Raw genomic sequence first — 20840 nt, forward strand, 5'->3', positions numbered from 1 at the left:
TCAGAATTCAGGTGTCTTTAAATCTGGGCTTTAAGTTAAGCCTTCTAGTTTATATGTTTATGTATGATTTTCACCACAACAACCTCCCATTCCCGGCTGCACACGGTAAGTGAGCCACCGGATTTAGAGTTTAGGAAATGTACCAGATTGCCTGACACTGGAAAGTAAACTCCTCTGTTCTCAGAACAGGTAGCAAGAAGCAGGACTGCAATCATTTTCTGTGAATGTGCTCCATTCTCTGCTGGAAGAACCACCTCTAAGGCTCAGATCTGTCTGTATAATACCAATGCCACAAATATCTACGCTGAGCATCATGGCAAGGGTAACAGTTGAGATGGTTTTTGTGCTGTGGCCACCTGTCGACTAAACCACCACCATGTTTCAAAAAGGCCCCTGGAGAGAACTCTGAGACTTTTAGTTGCTTCTGGATTTGAACCAGTAATTTAGAAGTGAAAGGCTTGTTATTACATTACCGGTCTCTTCAGCCACGCCCATCTTCTCTTACCATAGCTGGAAATATTTCAGATTTATTTCAGTATTGAATAGAGACACCATTTAAAAATTTTAAAGATTTAATTCACAGCAGGAAAGAAATGTGGAGGTAATGCCCGCGCTGCCCTCTACTCCCTTGGTTACACCTGTGTGTTACAGGCTGCAGAATGGCTGGTGAACTTAGGGTAGGTCTACACTGCAATTGAAAACCTGTGACTGGCCTGTGCCAGCTGACTCGGGCTTGTTGAGGCTGTTTAATTACAGTATGGATGTTCAGGCTTGGACTGCAGCCCAGGCTCTAGGACTCTGCAGGGTAGGAAGGTCCCAAGCCTGAACATCTACACTGCAATTAAACAGCCTCTTAGCCTGAGCCCCTGTGAGCCCAAGTCAGCTGGCATGGACCAGGTTTTTAACTGCAGTGTAGACATACCCTGAGCGATCACCTGAGCTGTGTATAGGCACAAGGACAGCCCAGCCTGTCAGTCTTAACTCTGAATCAGACTCTTAACACAATTTTAATGCCTGGTTTGTAGATTTAGACTATTTGCTCGGCTGTCCTGGCCTAATTTCAATTACGTTCTGCCTCTCTAAATTCTCTGTGCAGTTTTAGTTGGGTACTGTGTTCTTCGGTGACTTTTTCCAAAATTGTTGTGGAATGTTGCTCTGTACCGTGAAACAGATGCTGTCTTCCACCCCAGAGGTGGCAGCTTTTCAACGGAGGATTAGAGGCAGAATATTAGAATGGAGGAAAAACACTCCACTTAAATGGTGTGTCGGGTTGAAAAAATTTTCCAGACTAAACTATAGATTAATTTATGTAAAGGGCTGAATAGGCTTAACAAATAAGTGATGGAGACACTTTCCTTTTTTGGAAAGGGGGGGGGTGAGAAAACCTGTATTTGTGCTGGAAATGGCCCACCTTGATATTCATACACATTGTGAAGAGAGTGGTCACTTTGGATGGGCTATTACCAGCAGGAGAGTGAGTTTGTGTGTGTGTGGGGGGGGCAGGGCGGAGGGTGAGAACCTGGATTTGTGCTGGAAATGGCCCAACTTGATGATCACTTTAGATAAGCTATTACCAGCAGGAGAGTGGGGTGGGAGGAGGTATTGTTTCATGGTCTCTGTGTATATAATGTCTTCTGCAGTTTCCACAGTATGCATCCGATGAAGTGAGCTGTAGCTCACGAAAGCTCATGCTCAAATAAATTGGTTAGTCTCTAAGGTACCACAAGTACTCCTTTTCTTTTTGCGAATACAGACTAACACGGCTGTTACTCTGAAGCTCTGAAACTGATTCCCTCTGTGACCTGAAGTAAATAAATTCTCTGTATCAGTTTCCCCATCTATACAGTGGGGTGAATTATCTACTTACCTCACAGTGCATGTTGTGATGGAATATGGCCATAAGTATCAATATTAATTGCATGTTTTGGTCTGTATCCCAAAATGTGGTGATTATATGCTTGACGTCTGATGGGATCGGACAGTTTGAACACCCTCACTCTTAGGGGAGGCATGGTCTCCAGGCCAGTGATTACAAGCCATTGAGACTAATGGGTCTAACTACCCATACAATGGAGCAGGCCTCAGGGGTGCATTCTCCTGGATAAGCCTTGACAGATGCTCCTGCTGACTGGAAAAAAATCAGGTTGAATCTGGGTCAAAGAGAACCAGGTTTAAGGCTTGTCTACAAATGGAGTTATTCAGGAATAACAACGTCTCCATGTGCTGACAACCCCGGAGACAAACCTCTCACAGAACAACAGGGCATGCTGTGAGTGGTGACCAATGTGGGTCACAGAAAGATCTGGGCTTGCTAGAAGAATGTAAGCTGCTTCTGAAGAGGAAAGCTTGCCTAACTCAGGCCTGGTCTACACTACAGACTTTTGTTGGTATAGTAATGTTGTTTAGGGTTGTGATTTTTTTTTTTTAACAATATTTTTATACAGGCAAAAAATCTAGTGTAGACACAATTATGTCAGCAAAAAAGTGCTTTTGCCAGTATAGTTTTTGTTTGGGTTACTGATATAAACTATGCTGGCAAAAGCACACCCCTCTGGAATAAGCTGTGTCTACAGTAGCAGGGTTTCCTGCTATATCGGCAAACTCCTTCTAGTGTAGACAAGGCCTTACCTTGCAGTGAAGGGTAAGATTACATGAGTCTAAATATGTATGTAGGTTGTTTGTTTTAAAATCCTTTATTTCTTGGATGCTTTGTTCCAACTACTGAGTAAAAATACTTGGTTTTAAGAACACCAGTAGTCAGTATCACTGGTCACAGGTTCTGTGGAATTGCAAATGGCTGAAACCCAGTCAGACCTGCAGGGTGATAAGCAGTTGATATATACCAGGCAGTGTTTACTCTGGTCCTGGTCTTAAAATGTCACATCCCTGCTCCACCACAGACTTCCTGTATGACCCTGGGCAAGTCTATCCTTTGTCCCATTTCCCCATCTGTAAAATGGAGAGAATAGCACTTCCCTAGCACACGGGGTGCTCTGAAGATAGATACATCAAAGGTTCTGAGGTGCATGCTAAAAAGGAGAGTGTGGCCACAGCTACTCAGGCTGGCCGCCTGAGTACATAACCAGGAGGTCAGGCAGGATTATGCTTTGGCAACTAGCCCAAGCCGCGTCCCATGCCACTGCAGCCACACTCCTATTTTTAGAGCACTAGCTCGAGCAGAGCTAATGCATGTCTGTCTACGTGCACTTGGAAGTACACTCCCAGCTGCTGTGTAGAGATACCCTGAGTGCTTTTCGGCACTGCATTAAGTGATATAAAGAAAAGGAGGACTTGTGGCATCTTAGAGACTAACCAATTTATTTGAGCATAAGCTTTCGTGAGCTACAGCTCACTTTATCGGATGCATTCAGTGGAAAATACAGTCTCCCCACTGTATTTTCCACTGAATGCATCCGAAGAAGTGAGCTGTAGCTCACGAAAGCTTAAGCTCAATTAAATTTGTTAGTCTCTAAGGTGCCACAAGTCCTCCTTTTCTTTTTGCGAATACAGACTAACACGGCTGCTACTCTGAAACCTGTCATTAAGTGATATGGCTCACATCTATCATCTGTTGTCTTGGCCTCTCCCCATGGGGAGAAGTCTATGCAGTAGAGTGTCTTGTTTTGGTAGGATTTTTTTTTTCAATGTACATGTTGCTCTGTATTTTTGTTAGAGAAGGCAAGGTCACATAAATGCACCTTGCACTTGGAGTGGAAGGTGGTAAGGTTTGTGACGGTCCTTAGTTCCTGGGGGAGTTCATTCATAGTCCTTCCTTGTATTCAGTAGTCCTCCTATCAGGCACAGCAAAGAAAGAGTGGAGTCTGCCCTGGAGCCAGCAGCTTTAATTCCTACCACACTGCTCTGAGGTAGCAATGATAGTAGCCCTGATTTTACAGATGGAGAACTTGAGGAGCAGAGAGATTAAAGCCTGGGCTACACCTAAAGCATGGGTCAACCTAGCTATATCTCTCGGGTGTGAAAACCCCGAGACATGACTAGGTCAATAGAAAAATTCTTGAGGATTTTACAGTGATGTAAAAAACCCCTTTCATCGCTGTAGCAAGTTTCTATGCTATAGCAGCGTAGCTGCAGCTCTGCCACCATCGCACTCGTAAACATACCCTATGTCGCTATCTCAGACCGCAGATAGAGTAGATGTCGGAGCTGTAGTAGAACTCAGGAATTCCAGGCTCCTAATCCTGTGCTCAGTCAGAGGTAAACATTTTTGTAAGACTTTGGTTATGAAAATAATCAGCTTTTATGTAGTGTTTTTTATCTGTATGGCAGATCTCAAAGTGATTTACAAAGGTGGGCAAACATTATTATCCTCACTTTACAGAGGGGAAACCGCCGCAGGGCTTAAATCACTTGCCCAAGGTGACACGGGAGTGTCAATGGTAAAACCAGGACTAGAGCTCGGGTCTGCTTAATACTAACCAGCCGCTATCCACTGGACCACAATTGATCAGCTGTAGAGAATTCCAAAGACTAAATGGAACAATAGTTTAGAGAGAACGAGAATGTGGGGCTGTTTTGTTCTGGTTTTTGGTTTTAAAGCTAGTTCAGAGACCAGAGGACACCCTAGAGGAGTGATGTGCTGATAGTTGATATTCCACTCTCAGCCTATGTTCTCTGAGTGAGTATTTGATTACACTGGATTTATTTTCAGAAGTTTCAGACTGCTCTTATTAACTGTCACCACTTTGATCGAAAGCATATGGCAGTGTTCTGCATTCATAAGACAGTGTTTTGCATTCATAAACACAATCAGCAATGCTTAAACTTGGTAGATCAGTTAAAGTCTGATTTCACTGCTTGGAAGTCTTAGGTTTTATTTCCTTAGGACTAGAGCAGTCATTAGAAGTGTTGCATTTATGTTTGTGGATCAGGATGAATGGGAGTGGAATCCTCTTTGAAAATCAGAACTAAGGGATGCAACTGTAAAAGCTATCTTACATGTAGGGATGGTTCTGTATTTATTGACATGATGAGCACTTTTAAGGCCTGATTTTTCTTTTTTACACTGGTAAAACTCCATTGAAGTAGCTGGAGATACTATTGTTTTACATAAGTGTTAAGGAGAGGAGACTCATATCCTTAGTTCTTAATTGCAACCCAGCATTCGTAGCACTGACTGTAGCTTCAAAAGTGGCATTACTGAGGCCTTGTCTCAACTACCGCGGTAAGTCGACCTAAGTTACACTACTTCAGTTACGTGAATAACGTAACTGAAGACGACATAGCTTAGGTTGACTTAACGCGGTGTCTATACCGTGCTGTGTCGATGGGAGACGCTCTCCTGCTGACTTACTCTTCTTGGGGAGCTGGAGAATCTGAGTCAATGGGAGAGCCCTCTGTCATCAACTTAGCGGGTCTTCACCAGACCCACTACGTTCTCACTGCTGTGAATCACAGCAGTGCTGATCTACCAGTCAATGTAGACATGGCCTTAATATAGCACAAAGGATTCTGGGACATTTCTGGGGCATAATAGAGAGACAGCTGCCTGCTGCACATAGTTGAGACAAAAATGGCATACATTTGTGAAGTGGCAACTGAGTGAGCAGAAACTGGATAGTTTTCAAAGAACAGTCTAGAACTGGCATATTAATAGTTCTAGTTCTAATGCCCCTTACAATGTTGTGCCCTGTGTGTGGCAACTTAACTTATTCCTTAGTCCTCTCTTACCTAGTGGTGGATAGGAAACAACCTTGAAGTCTCTGTCTCTTGGAGCTGGTAGCAGTGGGCACTACCAAACTAAGGGGAGCTAGTTACACTATTCACCGTATGTTCTATGCTGGCTGTTGTATGGAGTGGAGTTTAAAGGGAGCTGACTTGCTTGAGCTCTCTGCAGGGATGAGCTGCACTGGTAAACTAGGAAAGATGAAAGGCAGAAAAGGGAGGGGAGAAAATGAAGTGATCATGAGATGGTCAAGTTCAGGATTCTGACACAAGGAAGAAAGGAAAGCAGCAGAATACGGACCCTGGACTTCAGAAAAGCAGACTTTGACTCCCTCAGGGAACTGATGGGCAAGATCCCCTGGGAAAATAACATGAGGGGGAAAGGAATCCAGGAGAGCTGGCTGTATTTTAAAGAATCCTTATTAAGGTTACAGGGACAAACCATCCCGATGTGTAGAAAGAATAGTAAATATGGCAGGCGAGCAGATTGGCTTAACAGTGAAATCCTTGCTGATCTTAAACACAAAAAAGAAGCTTACAAGAAGTGGAAGATTGGACAAATGACCAGGGAAGAGTATAAAAATATTGCTCGGGCATGCAGGAGTGAAATCAGGAAGGCCAAATCACACCTGGAGGTGCAGCTAGCAAGAGATGTTAAGAGTAACAAGAAGGGTTTCTTCAAGTATGTTAGCAACAAGAAGAAAGTCAAGGATAGTGTGGGCCCCTTACTGAATGAGGGAGGCAAGCTAGTGCAGAGGATGTGGAAAAAGCTAATGTGCTCAATGCTTTTTTTGCCTCTGTCTTCACAAACAAGGTCAGCTCCCAGACTACTGCACTGGGCAGCACAGCATGGGGAGGAGGTGACCAGCTCTCTGTGGAGAAAAGTGGTTCGGGACTATTTAGAAAAGCTGGACATGCACAAGTCCATGGGGCCGGATGCGTTGCATCCGAGAGTGCTAAAGGAGTTGGCGGATGTGATTGCAGAGCCATTGGCCATTATCTTTGAAAACTCATGGAGATCGGGGGAAGTCCCGGAGGACTGGAAAAAGGCTAATGTAGTGCCCATCTTTAAAAAAGGGAAGGAGGAGGATCCTGGGAACTACAGGCCAGTCAGCCTCACCTCAGTCCCTGGAAAAATCATGGAGCAGGTCCTCAAGGAATCAATTCTGAAGCACTTGGAGGAGAGGAAAGTGATCAGGAACAGTCAGCATGGATTCACCAAGGGCAAGTCATGCCTGACTAATCTAATTGCCTTCTGTGACGAGATAACTGGTTCTGTGGACGAAGGGAAAGCAGTGGACGGGTTGTTCCTTGACTTTAGCAAAGCTTTTGACACGGTCTCCCACAGTATTCTTGCCAGCAAGTTAAAGAAGTACGGGCTGGATGAATGGACTATAAGGTGGATAGAAAGCTGGCTGGATTGTCGGGCTCAACGGGTAGTAATCAATGGCTCCATGTCTAGTTGGCAGCCGGTATCAAGTGGAGTGCCCCAAGGGTCGGTCCGGGGCTGGTTTTGTTCAATATCTTCATAAATGATCTGGAGGATGGTGTGGATTGCACCCTCAGCAAGTTTTCAGATGACACTAAACTGGGAGGAGAGGTAGATACGCTGGAGGGTAGGGATAGGATACAGAGGGACCTAGACAAATTGAAGGATTGGGTCAAAAGAAATCTGATGAGGTTCAACAAGGACAAGTGCAGAGTCCTGCACTTAGGACGGAAGAATCCAATGCACCGCTACAGACTGGGGACCGAATGGCTCGGCAGCAGTTCTGCAGAAAAGGACGTTGGAGTTACAGTGGACGAGAAGCTGGATATGAGTCAGTGTGTCCCTGTTGCCAAGAAGGCCAATGGCATTTTGGGATGTATAAGTAGGGGCATTGCCAGCAGATCGAGGGACGTGATCGTTCCCCTCTATTCGACACTGGTGAGGCCTCATCTGGAGTACTGTGTCCAGTTTTGGCCTCACACTACAAGAAGGATGTGGAAAAAGAGTCCAGCGGAGGGTGTTGTACCAATAAAATAAAAAACAGCAGGATCTTATTAAAGGGGAAAAGGCAAAATACCACATTTATTGTGGATACAGAAAGAATCATAGTAAGCAGTTAGTTATAGCTATAACATTCCATTCAATCTCATATTTATTCACACATTCATTCATACAAACACACACACACAGGTTCTGCAAGGTTGTTATCATAGTTACCAGCCTTAGAGTTGCTCATGCCAAGCCACTGGCCAGGTGGCCTGGACATGAGGAGGGAGCAGGGCCTTGTCAGATGCTCATTTGATACTCCTGGAAGTTGGTTTGCATAATCAGACCCCAAAGTTCTCACTTTCTAGAGTCCCTTTTTATAGGAATTTCTTCCTATGCCAGTCTATGGGAATTGCTTCATCACGCTGTTGCTGAATCAATCAGCAGATAGCACATTCCTGACGGCTCCGTGCTGCTAGATGTTAACTTGTTCTTTGGTTCTCCCATTCTTGAGGCTGTTGGGTGGATTCCAGTCTGCCCTCCGGGGGTCCTCTGGTTATTTCCACTTGATGCCTTCTTCAGCCAATGGACACTGGATTCTTAGGCTGGCACCTCCCTGATCATTCAGTTATTATCCACACCAACCATCCATCCACATACATCCTCTATCTCTATTTTAATCACAATTGTTAATACAACAAAAGGGCGGGGAGTCTCTGGGTGCTGTTTCTGTTGTTACAGAGTATTGCTTTGAGTCTCTCTCTGTGTGAATTGCTTTGAGAACAGACTCTGTCTTAGAATGTACTAACGCAATTAGCAGCTTGCAGGTTTCACACAGAGAGGGAGAGAAACAGTACCAAAAACCAAGAGACCTCTTAATTAGTAATACCCTGGAATTTAAACTATGGGGAATCAAACTCATTTGTGATTTTAATACAGAACTTCTTTAATATGATCCAACAAAAATGATTAGGGGACTGGAACACATGAGTTATGAGGAGAGGCTGAGGGAACTGGGGATGTTTAGTCTACGGAAGAGAAGAATGAGGGGGGATTTGATAGCTGCTTTCAACTACCTGAAAGGGGGTTCCAAAGAGGATGGCTCTAGACTGTTCTCAGTGGTAGCAGATGACAGAACAAGGAGTAATGGTCTCAAGTTGCAGTGGGGGAGGTTTAGGTTGGATATTAGGAAAAACTTTTTCACTAGGAGGGTGGTGAAACTCTGGAATGCATTACCTAGGGAGGTGGTGGAATCTCCTTCCTTAGAAGTTTTTAAGGTCAGGCTTGACAAAGCCCTGGCTGGGATGATTTAATTGGGGATTGGTCCTGCTTTGAGCAGGGGGTTGGACCAGATGACCTCCTGAGGTCCCTTCCAACCCTGATATTCTATGATTCTATGAGACTAGAGGGTTGAAGCCTCTTCTTGATGACTGGGGGCATATATAAAAATGTCTTAGGAGAAAAACATTATATAGTATAAGCTGGGTATAACGTACAACATGTATATATGGAGAGGCTAAAACATTGACAACCTGGATGGCTGAAGGCAGAATAGACTTTCGCGTCAAAGAGAGTGGTTGAAATCCAGCCTGAATTGGTTATGACATTAAATTATCAGCTCAGCCAGTTAGCTTGTGTGAAATTAGTTGTTTGGTCTCAGTCAAACCAGACAAATAAACTGCATAAAAAGCCCCACCACAACTGCTAGAAAGTGATGCTCTTGCTGGTGGTCTCAGCAGAGGGGCCACTCGATTCAAGGGAGACTTAACTGCATGTTATGGGGGCAGTGTGAGGGAAGCTTGCCCAGCTGCTGTGTGCACTGTACCTGTTTTGTGACTAGAGAAATACAGTCTTCAAGGCTGTACGGTCAGCATTTCTCATCACCACAAAATTCACAAACACAGGATAAAAACTCTGTGATTAAGAAGTTTGTCAGCAACAAACTGCAAGCAACGCTGTGTTGATTTAAATCTCTCTCTAGTTACCGTTTATCTAGCTTCGTGCTGGATAGACATTATCCAGAGAATACTGTTACCATTTTTATGGTTGAAAGGGTCATAACTCACTGTTAAATGTAATTTTAAAGAGGGAAGGCAAATCGTATGTTAAAGTCAAGGGAGAAGGTCATATTTAGCGGCACCCAAAAAACAGTAATCTGTTGCAAATGATCTTTTTATAAAACACAATTAGGAGTGTAGATGACATGCTTAATGGGATGAAGAATAATGCTATTACCTGCGACAGCAGTTTATACTGTACATTGCAGGTGTGCATCTGAACACGTCTGCATCTGGCAGGTCACAATTGACATGAGTTTATTAGAATTGTGATTCAAAAATCATCCAAGGTTAGGATCTGGTTCTCAACATTTTGACTTCAGCCCATGTCTAGATGTCTACACATCATATCAAATGTTTGTAGTGCTTTGCATCAAAAAGCACAGCCATTTCTGCAGTCTCGTGAGTCTTGCAGAGCCTGTGGGCTAGAGCAATGCATTTTAATGGAGATTTCCAGACCCAGAGGACCTGCGGAAAGAAATCTCTTCGGTGATGGTCAGTGTACATCGCATCCATGTACAGCATGCAGGATAGAGAAACATGACCACTTGTGGCCATTAAGGAGCCCAAAACTTCTCTCAAAAATAGGGATATTAGCCCTGATTCCCATTTGAATAATTAAATTCCATTAGACGTATCTGTGACCAGGGTCCAAGCGGGGCCACACTGAGATTGCTCAATCAGGGCAAACTGCAAAGAATGGGGCAGACAATCCCCAAAACTGGTGGTTATTCTAATACTTAAATTCACCAAGCCAGCAACAAAACAGCTTCTACAATACCTTACTGGTTACCCAGAAACCCAGTTCCCTTAAAGCACCCCAGCCTTGGGCTTCCACCCAGACAGCCAAGTCAAATATGAGGAGGAGGATTACTGAAAATCTTGTTCTTTATATAAAAAGTTCTACCAATCCCAAAGGATCAGACACATTACCCACCAGGTCAATTATTTCATATCTTACCCAAATACGTGCTTACAGCCAATTCTTATTAACTAAACTAAAATTTATTTAAAAAGAAAAGGGAGAGAGTATTGGTTAAAAGATCATTATACGTACAGATACGAATAAAGTTCTTCGGTCAGTTTCATAGGAGAGATGATTAGCTTCTGAGTTGCAAAAAGTTCTTTCAAAATTAGTTCCATAGGTTATAGTCCAATGTCCAATATCAGAGTGACCCAGACTGGACCTGGGGACCTCAGTCTTGTGACTCAAACTTCTCCTGACGAAGCTGTTGCAGATCTGAGATACAGGAGTTCTTTTTATAGTTCACTGGCAGCCTCTTAACAGCATGCAGTCCTTGGATGGAGCATTGTAGCTTTGAAGTAGAATCACCTATTTTCTTTATACACAGATAATTAGTTGCATTCATCAGTGTACAGTAATCATCCATTAAGCAGTTCATAGACAGTTTACTACAAACTTCAGAGAGAAATATAGACTGATATTATTATACCCAAGCTTCGTCTAAATGTTAATATTGCCTTTTGATTTCTGAATAATAGAGATAGCAACAGACAGGAACCGTCTGTTGACAGGGTTAACATCTAGCAAGATATAAATAAACAATTACTATTACCCCATATTCTCTAACAATTTAGGTTTACATTTCAAAGCTGTAGTTTATCTAACATGAAATGGCTCTAAATACCATTCACATACTTTTCTAATATGTCTCTAAAGGTTGAATTTAGGTCGTTTAACCTGCTAGTTGCTTAACCCTTTCTGGCTCAATGTCACAGTATCATGCAATTTCAAAAGGACATGAAGTTCTTATTCTGTTGCTGCCCTACACTTGTTTTTTAGGGTTGCTCTGAGCTGTTAAACATCTCCTGCATTCTGCCATTTAGAACTTTAGTGGTGGATAGAGATATTCCTCTGTCCACGTGGGCAAAGTCCTGCTCCTTGGTGGGGCACATTCATGAAGAACATAAGAATGGCCGTACTGGGTCAGACCAATGGTCCATCTAGCCCAGTATCCTGTCTTCCGGCCATGGCCAATGCCAGGTGCTTCAGCGGGAATGAACAGAACAGGTAATCATCAAGTGATCCATCCCCTGTTCTCCATTCCTAGCTTCTGGCAAACAGAGGCTAGGGACTCTTCAGAGCATGGTTTTGCATCCATCCTGGCTAATAGCCATCGATGGACCTATCCTCCATGAAGTTATCTGGTTCTTTTTTTAACCCTATTATAGTCTTGGCCTTCATATCATCCTCTGGAAAAGAGTTCCACTGTGTGTTGTGTGAAGAAATACGGCCTTTTGTTTGTTTTAAACCTGCTGCCTATTAATTTCATTTGGTGATCCCTAGTTCTTAAGTTATAAGGAGGAGTAAATAACACTTCCTTAAATACCTTCTCCACACCAGTCATGATTTTATAGACCTCTATCATATCCCCCCTTAGTCATCTCTTTTCCAAGCTGAAAAGTCCCAGTCTTATTATTCTCTCCTCATATGGAAATTGTTCCATATGCCTAATCATTTTTGTTGCCCTTTTCTGTACCTTTTCAAATTCCAGTCTATCATTTTTGAGATGGGGCAACCACATCTGCATGCAGTATTCAAGAAGTGGGGGTACCATGGGTTTAGATAGAGGCAATATGATATTTTCTGTCTTACTAGCTATCCCTTTAATGATTCCCAACATTCTGTTCGCTTTTTTGACTGTCGCTGCACATTGAGTGGATGTTTTCAGAGAACTAGCCACAATGACTCCAAGATCTTTCTTGAGTGGTAACAGCTAATTTAGACGCCATCATTTTATATGTAGAGTTGGGATCGTTTTCCAATGTACATTATTTTGCATTTATCAGCATTTAATTTCATCTGCCGTTTTCTTGTCCAGTCACCCAGTTTTGTGAAGTCTCTTTGTAACTCTCCACAAATTGCTTTGGACTTAACTATCTTGCGTAGTTTTGTATCATCTGCAAATTTTGCCACCTCGCTGTTTACCCCCTTTTCCAGATCATTTATGAATATATTGAACAGTTCTGGTCACAGTACAGACCCCTGGGGGACACCACTATATACCTCTCTCCATTCGGAAAACTGACCATTTATTCCTAGCCTTTGTTTCCTATCTTTTAACCAGTTATCAATCCATGAGAGGACCTTCCCTCTTATCCATGACAGCTTACTTTGCTTAAGAGGTTTTGGTGAGGGACTCTGTCAAAGGCCTTCTGAAAATCTAAGTACGCTATATGCACTGGATCCCCTTTGTCCACAAGCCTGTTGACCCCCTCCAAGAATTCTAATAGATTGGTGAGGCATGATTTCCCTTTAGAAAAACTATGTTGACTCTTCCCCAATAAATTGTGTTAATCTAAGTGTCTGATAATTCTGTTCTTTACTATAGTTTCAACCAATTTGCCTGGTACTGAAGTTAGACTTACCAGTCTGTAATTGCCGGGATCACCTCTGGACGCATTTTAAAAATCAGTGTTGTATTAGCTATCCTCCAGTCATCTGGTACAGAAGCTGATTTAAATGATAAGTTACATACCATAGTTAGTAGTTTTATAATTTTACATTTGAATTCCTTCAGAACTCTCAGGTGAATCCTATCTGGTCTTGGTGACTTATTACTGTTAAATTAATCTGTTTGTTCCAAAACCTCCTCTAATGACTCCTCAACCTGGGACAGTTCCTCACATTTGTCACCTAAAATGAATGGCTCAGATTGGGGAATCTCCCTCACATCCTCAGCCATGAAGACCAGTGCAAAGAATTCATTTAGTTTCTCCGCAATGGCCTTATCGTCCTTGAGTGCTCTTTTAGCATCTCAATTGTCCAGTGACCGCACTGGTTGTCTAGCAGGCTTCCTGCTTCTCATTTATCTTACTTTTTGAGTCTTTGGCTAGCTGTTCTTCAAAATGTTTTTGTGCCTTTCTAATTGGATTTTTACATTTCACTTGCCAGTGTTTATGCGCCTTTCTATTTTCCTCAATAGGATTTCACTTCCACTTTTTAAATATCTTTTTGCCTCTAATTGCTTCTTTTACTTTATTGTTCAGACATGGTGGTACTTTTTTGTCGTCTTAATGTGTTTTTTAATTTGGGGTATACATTTAAGTTGAGCCCCTATTATGTTGTCTCTAAAAAGCTTCCATACAGCTTGCAGGGATTTCACTTTTGGCACTGTACCTTTCAATTTCTGTTTACTTAACTTTCTCATTTTTGTGTATTCCCCCTGTCTGAAATTAAATGCTCCCATGGTGGGCTGCTTTGGTGTTTCCCCACAATAGGAATGTTAAATTTAATTATGTTATGGTCACTATTACCAAACGATTCAGCTATATTCACCTCTTGGACCAGAACCTGTTCTCCACTTAGGACTAAGTCAAGAATTGCCTCTCCTCTTGTGAGTTCCAGAACTAGCTGCTCCAAGAAGCAGTCGTTTAAGCTGTCAAGAAACTTTATCTCTGCATCCTGTCCTGAGGTGACATGTACCAAGTCAATATGGGGATAGTTGAAATTCCCCATTATTGTTGAGTTTTTTATTTTTATAGCCGCTCTAATCTCCCTGAGCATTTCACCGTCACTAGCAGCATCCTGGTCAGGTGGTTGGTAGCATATCCCAATTGCTATATTCTTATTATGCAAGTATGGAATTACTATCCATAGAGATTCTCTGGTACAGTTTGGATCATTTAAGATTTTTACTTCATTTGACTCTTTCACAAATAGTGCCCCTCCACCAGCAGCACGACCTGTTCTGTCCTTTCGATATAGTTTGTACCCTGGTATTACTGTGTCCCATTGATTATCCTCATTTAATACGAGGCACTCTAGTTCACCCATCTTATTATTTAGACTTTTAGCATTTGTATGTAAGCACTTAAGTCACTTTTAGCTGTCTGCCATTACATGATGTAATTCAATGGGGCTCTTTTTCATTTGACTGTTTCTCATCAGATACTACCCATATTTTATCATCTTCCATCCTCTTTTTTGTTCCTAGGATATAGAGAATCTCCATTAATAGATCCCCCCTAAGGGGTGTCGGTGTCCAAACCATGTGCTCCTCTGTACCTGTTGGCTTTCCCCCAGCCCTTAATTTAAAAATTGCTCTGCAACCTTTAAGTTTGTGCCAGTAGTCCAGTTCTATTTTGGTTTAGGTGGAGCCCATCCTTCCTGTATAGGCTCATTCTTTCCCAAAAGGTTCCCCAGTTCCTAATAAATCTAAACCCCTCCTCCTCACAATATCATCTCATCCATGCATTGAGACCCTGCAGCTCTTCAGGGGCAGGGAAATGTTATGTTTAGACTTGCAATTTCATCTACTGGGGCATGGAAGTGGGGGCTGTTGTATTGATTTAGATGGAATATATGGGCCAAAGGCATTAACATAACCCTGTCACTGTCCAACATTAAACAGTGTTAAATGAGGTCCAGGGCTTGGTATATAGAGACCTCAGCCTGCATAACACTCTGGCAAACACACCATTAAAAATCCTCTTAACCTTTAATAAAAGGTTCAGAAAAGATAAAACAGTTAAAGCACGTGAAATGTAAAGTATTAAATAAAGCTTTCATTTTACCAACATCCCTTGTTTCCTTTCCCTTCAGCTGGAGAGACTTTTTAAAAGCAACACCCCCTCCACCCCTCACCCCACCCTGGTTGATTGACAGTCTACTAGATGGTATCAAAGATGATTGTAACTGTCCTTGTGGGGAAAATAGATGTTCAGTCTTAAAAGGAAAAGTCTGCTTGTCTAGAAGTCTTCGGTGGTATTAAGAATGGTAATAACTCATCCCAGATGATATTTGGGATCTAGTTGGATCTGGTAGGGGTGGTGATGTCATTTTGATCTGTCTCTGGCCCATTCTGGCCAGGACATTTCTTAGGAACAGGATGATGTCAGGCCCAGAGTCCCAGGAAACAGTAAGGGTGGCAGCCATGATGGTGAAGCTTGCTCCAGTAGCCTCTGTTCTTTTAGTCTCTTTTTTCCTCTCCATACTGTCCCTACCAAATCTTTCTTTTAAGGACCCAAAAAGGGAATGATGGGTGAAATAGCCCATCCCCTCATTATCTTGCCTGCCAATTAGGCCTAATATCTGACATGCCAATTTTGGTTCATTAACTTTCAGCTTCATCTCTCCTGTTTTTAACAAGCATAACAAACAGTCCTTGAATCATATTAACTTTGCCTTTTTTTCCGACTCATTTAGTTATTACATCTGTTTTGTATTTTTCCCCATCCACCTTTGTTGTTATAGATTATATAACATCTTATAAACGTTGACATACTCCTTACAGCTGAGCTCACAATTCAGGTATATTTGTAGGCCAAATTGTCACAACAGGACAGAGTTACCTGGATCTGGCCAGGCATTCCACCTCCTCAGTCAGCAGAGGCTAGAGTCCCAGCTGCCTGGCAGTGTGCTTCCCTCAGGAGAAGTTAATTCTGGGGGGGCCCACACTCAGTCTACTGGTCCCTCGAGGAGGTTTCCAACCTGTAAAGGGGAAGAATTTAAAACTATAGAAAAGGTTAAGACCCACAGGTTTGGGAAGGAAGGCAGAGAGGGTATAGAGAGCAGCCATCCCACCAACACAGCCCGAATTCATGGCATGGCTTTGGCAGGACTGGGCCCGAGAGAACGATGCTGCAGAGGTGGCATTTCTTCCTTCTGCACTTTTCTGGTTGGGATAAGGTAAGAATGTCCATACTGGGTCAGATCAAAGGTCCATCTAGTCCAGTGTCCTGTCTTCTGACAGCGGCTGGTGCCAGATGCTTCAAAGGGAATGAACAGTACAGGGCTATTCATCAAGTAATCCATCCCCTGTTGTCCAGTCCCAGCTTCTGGCAGTGAGAAGCCTAGGTGCACCTAGACCAGGCGTTCTCAAACTTCAGTGCACTGCAACCCCCTTCTGACAACAACAATTACTACACAACCCCTGGAGGGGGGACTGAAACCTAAGCCTGCCTGAGCCCCGCTGCCCCAGGTGGACTAAAGCTGAAGCCCAAGGGCTTCAGCCCCAAGCCAGGGCCCTGTAACCTGAGCCCCACCACCCAGGGCGGGAAGCCCTTGGTCTTTGGTTTCAGACCCTGGGCAGCGTGGCTCAGGCTTCGGCCCCAGGTCCCAGCATGTCTAACTCCAGCCTTGGTGACCCCATTAAAATGTAGTCCCAAGCCACTTTGGGGTCACGACTCACAGTTAGAGAAGCACTGACCTAGAGCATGGGCTTTGTCCCAGACCATCTTGGCTAATAGCCAAGGCTAATTGGATCTACCCTCTATGAACTTATCTAATTCTTTTTTGAACCCAGTTATATTTTTGGCCTTCACAACATTCCCTGGCAACGAGTTCCACAGTTCACTATGGATTGTATGAAGATGTACTTTGTTTGTTATACCAATAAAATAAAAACCAGTAGAATCTTAAAGGGGAAAGACAAAATGCCACATTTATTGTGAATACAGAAAGAATCATAGTAAGCAGTTAGTTATAGCTATAACAGTCCATTCAGTTTCATATTTATTCACACATTCATTCATACACACCTACACAGGTTCTGTAAGGTTGTTATCATAGTTACCAGCCTTAGAGTTGCTCATGCCAAGCCATTGGCCAGGTGGCCTGAACATGAGGAGGGAGCAGGGCCTTGTCAGATGCGCATCTGACGCTCCTGGAAGTTGGTTTGCAGAATCAGACCCCAAAGCGCTCACTTTCTAGAGTCCATTTTTATAGGAATTTCTTCCTATGCCAGTCTATGGGAATTGCTTCATCATGCTGTTGCTGAATCAATCAGCAGATGGCACATTCCTGATGGCTCTGTGCTGCCAGATGTTATCTTGTTCTTTGGTTCTCCCATCTTGAGGCTGTTGGGTGGATTCCAGTCTGCCCTCCAGGGGTCCTCTGGTTATTTACACTTGACGCCTTCTTCAACCGATGGACACTGGATTCTTAGGCTGGCACCTCCCTGATCATTCAGTTGTTATCCACACCAAGCATCCATCCACCCACATACATCCTCTATCTCTATTTTAATCACAATTGTTAACAAAGCAAGATGAATATAACAAAAGGGCGGGGAGTCTCTGGGTGCTGTTTCTGTTACAGAGTATTGCTTTGAGTCTCTCTGTGTGAGTAGTTGTTACAAAGAATTGCTTTGAGAACAGCTCTGTCTTAGAACACACAATTAGCAGCTTGCAAGTTTCACACAGAGAGGGAGAGAAACAGTACCAAAAACCAAGAGACCTTAATTAGTAATACCCTGGAATTTAAACTATGGGGAATCAAACTCACTTGTGATTTTAATACAGAACTTCTTTAATATGATCCAACATTTTAAACCTGTTGTCTATTAATTTCATTGTGCGACCCCTGTTCTTGTGGCATAATTAAACAAGTCCCAACGAGCAGCAGTAGCTATGTTGGTGGGAGAGCGTCTCCTGCCGACAGTGCTGTCCACACCAGCACTTCTGTCAGTGTAACTTAAGTCAATCAGGAGTGGGTTTGTTTCCCCCCCCCCGCACCTCTGACAGACAATTTTACCAACGAAAGTGCTAGTGTAGATATAGCTAGTAGTAAAAACAACAAGGAGTCTGGTGGCACCTTAAAGACTAATAGATTTATTTGGGCATAAGCTTTTGTGGGTAAAAAAAACCCACTTCAGATGCATGGAGAGGTGGGTTTTTTACCCTCTGTAACTGGGTGCAGACTCACTGGCAGCGCCTCCTTCTGGTCATCTCAGGGAATTAGTGTTCCAGCCTCTGGGGTGCTCTCTTCAGGCCAGTGTCTCGCCTTGCTGCTGGCTCCCGTGTCCCTCCCAGGATCCTGGTGCCCCTTTCACTGGGTGCTGCCCCCTGGCAGTACCCCACAGTTCTGGGTCTCCCCCTCCTAGGGGAATCCCTCACCCACTATCCCTACCTTGCCTCAGTCATAGGCTCCTGCCAGTCACCAGCTAGCCCCCGCCCCTTGGGGCAGATTGCAGTATGAGCCACTCATTACAGGCAAGGTTGGGTTTGGAGCCGCTGCCTCGGTCTAACCTTGGGCTGTCCCCTGCAACCCCAGTACCTGTTGGGCCTAATGTTAGGCCGCAGCCTGGGGCTTTCCTGGCTGGAGCTCCTGCTCCTGCCTTTCCCCAGCCCTGCTCCAATCTAGGTCCCTGCAGCCAGGTCCCTCCCTCTCAGAAGCTAGAGAGATTGTGCTTGTCTGCTCCTGGCTTTTATAAGGCCCACTGGGTCTGTTTGGGGCGTGGCCCCCAGCTGCGGCTGCTCTGTCAATCAGCCCAGCTCTTCCCCTGCCCCAGCCCTCTCCCAGGGCTATCTTAAACCCCTCTGGGCCCAAGCGGGTGTCCACCCCGCTCCACCCACAAAAGCTTATGCCAAAATAAATCTGTTAGTCTTTAAGGTGCCACCAGACTCCTATGTGGGGATAAAGTACAGAGAATGTCCATTAATTAATTGAGGTGGATGAAATTAATTATTCTAAAGTGGCTGGGTTGCTTCACTCCTTTGTAAATTGGTCTTTAACAAGGAAAGTGAAAAAGGAGGCATGAAGAACTAGAAAGTAACTGAGACCTGGTTAAAATAACTGTACTATCAACTCAGTGTAGTTATTCTTTAAAACGCCGTGGATGCTTGGTAACATTGAACATGTTCTAGTGTTGCCAACTCTTGTGACTTTTATTGTGGGTCTCACGTTGTGTGGTATTTTTCTTGAAGTCCCAGCTCTTGCATTTGGATATGCGAGAAGCTCATCTTTCATTTAAAAACAAAATCAAGTTTTTTGTAGTCCTCATCATTGAGTAGAAAATCTTGAAAACGTGACCTGCCGTTCAAAATCCACAAAGCAAATAAGTCTTTCACGTATATTATTTTAAAAAAACCTCTTGGCTCGTGGTTTTTGGGTGTCTGACTCACAATTTAAAGCATGTGAGCTTATGCTTAAGACAATTAACTAACAAATTTGCAGAATTGTTGATGGTCCTTTTTGAGAAGTGATGGAGAGCTGGGAAAGGAAAATTGGATAAACCAAAAGCCGATTTGCCACAGCCTGCAAGGAGCCAGTGTTTCTCTTGCCTGACATTGTGCCAGTCTTCGGGTGTGTCTACATTGGAGCTGGAAGATGTAAATTCCAGCTCGAGGAAACGTACCCACACTAGCTCTGATTGAGCAAGGGCGCTCAAAACAGAAGTGCAGCAGGAGGGGCTGGCCGTGTTGAGTATGTTCCTAGCATCTCGGAAGGGATTGTACTTAAGATGTCTAGCCCCTCCCACTGCTTGTGCGACTGCAGCTACACTTCTAGTTTCACCGGGCTAGCTCAGTCAAACCTAGTGCGGGTACATGTCCTCAAGCTGGAATTCCTGCTGGAGCAGGAAGGTGTAGACATACCCTCAGTTCACCCACGCTAGCTCTGCTTGACCGAGCGTGCTAAAAATATCACTGTACCTGAGGTAGCACAGATAATGTCAGAGAGGGGCCCGGTGGGCATGTACTCATGTGGCTAGCCCAACCTATTATCCATGCTACCCTAACTACACTGCTATTTTTAGCATGCTGCCTCGAGCAGAACTACCACAGGTACCTCTGCTCACGCTGGGAATCACACCTCCCAGCAAAAGGTAGATGTACCCTAAGTGTCTAATTTGAATCTGCTCCCTTTCTTTGCATTAGAACAACCCTCCCTGCCCTCAGTCAGAAATTGGAGGTCAGACTAAAGAGAGGAAAATACAGTCTAAAAACAAATAAAAGGTTTTGAATTAAATCCTCTCAAATGAGGATTTACTATGGAAAAGCGCCACACCTTTTAAAACTATGTTTTGGGGTCATAGCCACATCTGGAAGCGAGCTTAAAGAGCACATTAAGGCCCCAGTCCTGCCAGAGCCTATGAGGTCACTGGGGCTCTGTGTGGGTGTAATGCGTTTTAAGATCCTGGCCTAAATCTGTAGACGTTATTAAACTGGAAAGTGCTGTGAACCCAAGGGTTGGTAGGTACATGATACAATACTTAGGCCAGGTCTATATTAAAACTTAGTTCAACCCAGCTATGTCTCTCAGGGGTGTGAAAAATCCATCCCCTTGAGGGATGTAGTTAAATCCCCAGTGTAGATAAGATTAGGTCAACAGAAGAATTCTCTTGTCAACCTAGCTACTGGGTCTCAGGGAGGTGGATTAACTA

At 43.7% G+C, this 20840-nt stretch overlaps 1 protein-coding gene across 7 annotated transcripts in view; it reads left to right on the forward strand.

Moving 5' to 3' along the window:
- Nucleotides 1–20840, forward strand: part of HMBOX1 (homeobox containing 1) — a 144256-nt gene that overhangs the window by 60885 nt on the left and 62531 nt on the right. The window lies entirely within an intron of this gene.

This window comes from Natator depressus, chromosome 3 (assembly GCF_965152275.1).
Source record: "Natator depressus isolate rNatDep1 chromosome 3, rNatDep2.hap1, whole genome shotgun sequence".
Lineage (NCBI taxonomy): Eukaryota > Metazoa > Chordata > Testudines > Cheloniidae > Natator > Natator depressus.